Source organism: Ambystoma mexicanum, chromosome 11 (assembly GCF_040938575.1).
Source record: "Ambystoma mexicanum isolate Mex_15411 chromosome 11, UKY_AmexF1_1, whole genome shotgun sequence".
Classification (NCBI taxonomy): Eukaryota; Metazoa; Chordata; class Amphibia; order Caudata; family Ambystomatidae; genus Ambystoma; species Ambystoma mexicanum.
Window position 1 is genome coordinate 763,253,003 of NC_090934.1, and position 7,315 is coordinate 763,260,317.

A 7,315-nucleotide genomic window follows, 5' to 3' on the forward strand; every position below is an offset into this window, starting at 1 on the left:
AAATGGCGTGCATGAAATACCTGAAATGGGGAATAGATTCACGCATCATAGAAGATAACATTCACTGTTCAAGTGGTGCTTACACCCCAGTAGCCAATGGCCTTGCCAAATTGGGCTGTTACAGACACCACCCTATACCTTGCCCTACCCCCTTTTTGCCTAACATCGCCCCATGTCAACCCATTACATCCCAATGGAACATCTAGCTCTATCCTATCAACAACGCCCCCCCAAACACCAGGGCTGATCCATCCGGCATTGAAGCCATCATATCATGCCCCATCTCCACTGTTACCGCCATCTACCACACAGTCAATTCTAGTCCAACATCACCGTTCACCACTACCTGTCAACCCATTGTAGGTGCTATTAGACTAAAGAGGTTAAGAACAGGTATTCCCTTCCCCCCTAACTCCTCCCCCTTGTCTCCCCAATGGACAACCACACGTAAGACTCCTACAACAACCATAATCAAAAAGTCAATCTCTTACAAACCCCCACCTCAACCCCACAAGGGAGGACCTTGCTTGGGCTCACAATCTAATTGCATGAGTGAAAAATATATCTCATCCAAACCAGCTTGCCTGTAACTAAAAGTCCCCCCACCACCAGAACCCCCTCTCAGCATCAAAGGTGCTCTCCTCAATGTACGATCACTTGGCGCTCAGGCCTTAGAGATTCATGACCTCATTGTGGACCTACAGTTGGTAGTGTCTAAAATCTGGTTACACCAAGCTTCAGGACCATTACTAGCACCGGCAATCCCACCTGGATTTGACATCCTCAGAGCCGACAGAACTCGCACACAGGGAGGTGGAATTGCCATAATAGCCAAAACTAGCCTCCAACTAAGATCCTGCCCATTATGACCCATTAGAAGGCTACAAACTACTTCTAGCTAAACACAAAACAATAGCCAAAATCCTGGTCATCTACAGAGAGCCCATTAATAATAGCCACCCTGAATCAGATATCCCACACCTCCTCACCGCCCTCCTCAAACCTAATACTAAATGTATCATCCTAGGTGATATCAATTTAGGTTTTAATAACAAACAAGACAATAAAGCAAAAGCCTTGTAAGCCTCCCTAGTATAAATGAACTTTACTCAGCTAATCAACGCTCCCACCTATGCTAAAGGCAGAATATTAGACTGGGTACTCACACTAAACACTCAAGTATCAATACACTGCAACTCACCAGTTGATTGGACGGACCACCACTGCATCAATTTCACACTGCCCTTGGACAAGACACCTCATCTTACGTCCACACTAGTGGATACTATCAAAATTAGGAACAAGAGGAACCTTACAGTAGATAGCCTCACCCCTATTCTTAAAGAAGAACTGCCACCATCACTTATAGGAGTACCAACCCAAGTCACCCTGCACACCTATACCACAACTGTCTTAAAACCACCATTGACTCACTAGCCTCACTTAAAAGCAAAACTCGACGCCCAGAAAAATGCACAACCTTCTGGTTCAATTAAGAACTTGTGCTACTCAGGCGCAATAAAAGATCTCTGGAGCACATTCACAAAAAGACACTTTCACCAACTCCGAAAAAGCCTTCATAGAAGCCAATAAAATATATAAAGCAGCCATTATTATTCATAAAGCCAATGCTCTCAACACCCGTATCAGTAACGCATTTTACAACTCAAAAGAGCTCTTCACAATTCTCAGAGAGTTGGAAAATCCCACCCCAGCGCCCACCCAAGTGAACTCTAGTAAAGCATGGTGTACCACCATCCAAAATGCACTAGCTAACCTTCAAAATACAACAACTTCAAGGGAAAAGCTCCTCCAAAAGAAAGCTCCTGGCAAACAAAAACTCACCCCCCAAATCATAGACAGTCCTAGTGATAAGCCCAACTCCCAATTCAATTTCTCTCCAGTATCCCAAGAACAAGTACTAGACACCATTACTAAACTAAAACCATGCAATTGTAAAGGAGATAGCTTCCCAGCCAACCTAGTCAAACTCTGCGCCCCTACGCTCACCCCATCATCGCCAAATTTATCAATGCATCTTTCAGTACTAACACAGTCCCAGCTAGCATCAAAAAAGCCTTGGTGACCCCTCTACTAAAAACCCATCCCTGGACCCAACAGTCCCCACAAACTATCGTCCAATAATCACAGTTCTATTCTTGTTGAAAATTATTGATAAAATAGCCTACCCACAAATTCAATCCCACCTCGAAGATAATCACCTCCTAGGAGCAAGAAAATCAGGCTTTTCGACAGAATCACAGCACCGAAACAGTGCTCTTAGATCTAAAAATCCAGATAGATCACATAAGAGATGCGGGAAAACTTTGCATCCTCTTATTGCTAGATCTATCCTCTGCATTGAATCGAGTTGATCACGACAAATTATGCACCACCCTGGCCAACGACTTCCAATTCTTGCAGGATGCCAGACTCCGGGTAAAATCCTTTCATGCAGATCTCACATCTCGAGTCTCCATAGGTAAAGATGCTGCTGACCCCATATCAGTACCACTGGGAGTCCCTCAAGGTTCATGCTTGTCTCCCACCCTCTATAATGCCTACACAAAATTACTTTTCGCTGCATTGGATGCAATGGGTGTCATTTATACCAATTCTGCTGATGACACTCAGATCCTTTACGATCAGGACACTATCATGATCAATAAAATGTACGCCATAATACAGAACTGGATGGCGGTAAACAGTCTCTGCCTTAATGATGAGAAAACTGAGATCCGCATCGTAGGCTCCCCTGCTAAAATCAATGCCCTACATTCAGACTATTCTTCAATCGCTATCGATGGAACAACCATTCCAATCCTGAAGCAGGTCAAAACTTTAGGCGTTTACCTTGACGCTAACTTAACCATGACGAAACATGTAAATGCACGATCATCGCCACCTCCTACACATCCAAACTGATTGCCTTAAGTCATCAATTCCTCACGCCACAAAACTGCACCACGCGAGCTTGTGCCCTCACTCTATCAAAGTTAGACTATTGTAATGTATTACTACTAGGGACCGCCAAGGCTAACTTAGCCAAGTTAACATTGCTTCAAAACAAGGCACTTTGAGCAGCCACAGGATTAAAAAAATCTGATCACATCTCCGCCACCAGGAGGGAAGCCCACTGGCTCACCATTAAAGCTAGAATCATTTTCAAAACACTTTGTGTCACTCATAAATGCCTTGCCAAAAAGGCTCCCACCTATATCAACAACACCCTCACCTCAAATAAACTCACCAGAACATTAAGATATAACGACAACGGCCACCTCTGCCTTCCACACTTGAAATGCGCCAGAGGACATAGCTTCCCAGTAATGGCCCCTAAACTCTGGAACGCTCCCAATCCACGTGAGAACTGAACCTTCACAACAATGCTTCAACAAAACCTCAAAAAGTGGTTGTTCAATACATTTTAATCTGATCCCCCCCCCGCCCCACCACACTACGCTTCCAAGAACGGGTAGAACGAGGCATCCCCATGAATAGCACCCTCCCCTGCGCCTTCCAGCCAATCTCTTTATGTTTTGGCCCCCTGTCTTACAATGCAATGATGCAAAATGTACTATTATTCTGGCCTGTATACAAGCCCTATGCATGTAATGTGAAATGCACTGTTACTTATGATTATAAGAAAGCTGTCAGTAACTACGCCGTGATACCTCCTGGTTTGGGCGCAAAACAAATTCAATAAATAAATAAAAATCCATCCCACTTTCTCTGGATGCATCTACTTACATTCCCCTTCTCTATTGGCAAATCATGGAAGATCTCTTAGCTAACAATAGGACATCAACCAGGTGCTTGGTGTACAACACAGAGGGCCTCATTACAATTCTGGTGGTAACCCTGTCGGTGCTACCAGCGGGTTGCCACCAGACTCGTAAAATTTTACTGGCGCCTGACTTCCCGGTGCCACCGAGAGATTCCAAGTCTGGCGGCCCAGGAAGTCAGGCACCGGTAAAATCTAAGTCCCCATTCCCACAGAGTCCCATAGGGCTCAATGGGAGTGGGGACTCGGAAGCGCCAGCACCGTTGTAAACAGTGCCGGTGCTTCCGTGAATGTTCTGCCTACCGTGGCCGATGCGCCCGGCAGGGTCAGAACTGGTGGGCACAGCGGCCACGGCAGGCAGGCACATAGTTTGCAAGTCCAGAAACAAGGTGCAGGTGAGCTTACCGGCACCCTTGTTTCCGGACCGGCAAATTTATAATGAGGCTCTCTCAAAAAGCTGAATCCATTACCCTCATATTAAAATGAAATCCAATTCAACCTGTGGCCAAAGTGATGCATGTTACAAAGGCAGTTTCTATACCACCACAGATTGACTGGCCGAGGACTCGTTATAAGTTTGGCGGTATTTCTGGAAATACCACCAAACTCAAATACCATTACCGCAACTTGTAATCACGATAAACCTGCAGGATTACGAGGAGTGGTTTGGCGATTACAGACCCCATTCATCAAGAGATGAGCTTTAGAAATCACCACCGTCTGAACAGATGTGTTAGAAATCTGAAGATGCCACGACCTGAAGGATAGTGTCTTCTTCATACTCCACGCAAAGGCTTAAACTCTGCCATTTCTTGGGGGGACTTGCTCAAATGTTCGTTTCCCTACCGATCTGCAACATATACTGTCAATTACTCATTCTGAATCTCACTATTCGCATGCCTCGTTTCAAGGCCCTCCCTGCTTATTTGTATTTGGTTAAGCAGAGTGCAAAGCTGCATTCTACGGGGCTCTAGTTCCATCATGTGATCACTGTGACATTAGTGAGGAGCCTAGTTTAGAAGCGGTATAAAACAAATGCTGGAGCCAGTGCAGTGCATCTGAGGGGAGTCTTCAGCGGCTCAACATCAACAAGAATGCTTTTAGTTTGCGCATGCACATAGACATGATTAGTGACTGGCACATGAACATACTGGCATGCACGCATTGTCATGCAAGCACTTTGCACCTTCCAGTTCAATTTTGTTCCATCACTGATCATTTGCATGCGAGCTGCAGGCACGTCTGGGCGGATGACGCAACGCATACTCCCACTTTGCGATTTACTGCCCTCAAACCTTTATGTAAAACTTTCCTAGATATGGGATCCTCACTCTCCTTCCATGTTGCTCCAATCCTCTCATCTGAGACCCAAAGGTCTTCCCATTCCATGCCAAGTCCGATAGGTCCCAAAGAATGAAGAAGCCAACCCAAGAGGAATCATGCTGTATCTCTGCCAGACCTCCAAAGACACTTTTCTGGGGCAAAGGTAGGCAGGTAGGTAGGGGTGTTTGAATGTGTGTGTGTGTTGTGATGAATCGGATGATGTTATCACTCGATTCCCAGAGGTAACCTCTCCTCATGTGGCCAGGGGACCACAGCCGCCAGTTGATCCTGACCCTGAGGGCGGCTATTTGAGGGAGTACCACATGGGAGGAGGAGGCGACCCTCGGGGACGACACGACATCATCAGGTGAGACACAATTTCTCGCTTTCCCTTTTAGGGATATTCTCCATTCCTCATGCCCTAATGTCATACTGCCACCATCCCCTTCAACAACTTTACAATCTTACTGACAGTATTTCTCAATATCAAAGAGCAAGTAAAGGACCACAAACTGAGACGTGGAAGGCGTAAGGAGCAGTGATGATTACTCCTAATGCGAACCAATGCCAGCAGTCTAGTAGCTGGAAGAATGCAATTGGCATGACATGGTTTCAAACCATGCTTGGAAAAGAAGCAGAGTTAATCTTCTTACCCAGCTGTGGTAAGAACAGCTGAGGAGAGACACACCGGGAGTATGGCGGCTCAGGAAATTCAATGCTTCTGGCGCGGGTCAGAGCAGCCAGAAGAAGCTGCCGGTCCTGTCAAGTAACCGGAGGCCTGGAAACATTGATTAGAGAAGCTCACGGGTCGAAGCACTGCCACTGAGATGGCGAGAAACGAAGAAGCTGCCAAGGGGACCGGAAGCGTGGTGGTAGCCAACAAGCAAACTAAGCGCTTTGTAGACCTGACGACAAGCGGCAGACCGACATGGGAGACGCGAGGGACCCCAAAGCCGCTGCTGAGAACTAGTGAGCCCGCTGTGGGGGACGAGGCCACTGATGCACATTGTAGGGTGATCCGCCCACCGAAGGAAACACAGTGTGAGAGCTGGGGGAAGCCTGAGCAGGATAATAGGGCCCCTGGGACATTTGATTAAAAAATAAGAAATTCATGGAAAAGGGTCTGGGACCCATAGCCACTTTATAAAATACATGTGAGGAAAACAGTGTGGCAGAAAAGACTGAAGTTAATGGGCAAGCGAGCTGGGGTGTTGGGTACCCACAGGGTGTGCCTGCTCCATTTTGCTGCTTCTACATCCGTTCTACCTGGTCACTCCCCCCTGATTATAACAACTGCTGACCCACCCCACAGAGTGAAGCTCGCTGGCCAAGGCCGCTGGGGTGTTGAGCACCCACGGACTGTTTGGCATCCTCGAAAGACAGCACTTGCTAATATATCGTCACCTGAGATCCACAGTCGATGCACTCAATACTGCACTTGATTTAGCTTGACAGGATGAGTAGTTGCAACAGGAGGGGGGACTGCGCTGTGCCATACCAGAGTTGTGTCGCTCTAGCCTGCAGGTCGACTGGCCCTTGTTACAACCCTCTGGCCCTCTGCAGTCGTTGCAGCCGCCCTCCCCTTTTTTTGCCTCAACTCACTGGCCTGAACACGGCGCCCAGTGACATTTAGCAACTGCTAGTAAAAGGATAATTGGAAATAACGCACACCATAGAGAGTGCTGCCCCCTGTCCCTCTCCTACATTCTCCTTCTGTGGGTATCCTCCTTGAGTCTAAGTCTGAGCCTGAGCCCAAGCTGGAGAAAAAGAGGCGGAAAATCCTCAAACTAAAGTGAATTAAAACAGGGATATTGCCAACTTCTAGCCTAGCTGAAGTCTGCAATATGGCCCAACCACAAAACCCCCACCCATGATCCCAGTTGATGCTTATAAACTAATTAAAGACATTAGACACTTCTTGGGCTGTGCACTGGATACTGGGGTAAACCCATCTCTTCTTCTACCTCTACTCCCACGCCACCCTCCAGCATCAGCAGTACCTAAGGAGGGACCCATGAGATGATGGTACGTGCTGGTGAGAATGGTGAGGCATTTGTCCAAATTAATGCTGCCAGCAGTGCCACCAGTGAAGGAACCTTGTTAGATTTGTGTGATGAAGGAAGGAAGGAAGGATAGGGGTACAATTATCATGGGAGGTTTAGATCAAACTGCTTTTATTGCCGTACCCTCAGTTGTGTCCCCCTCTTC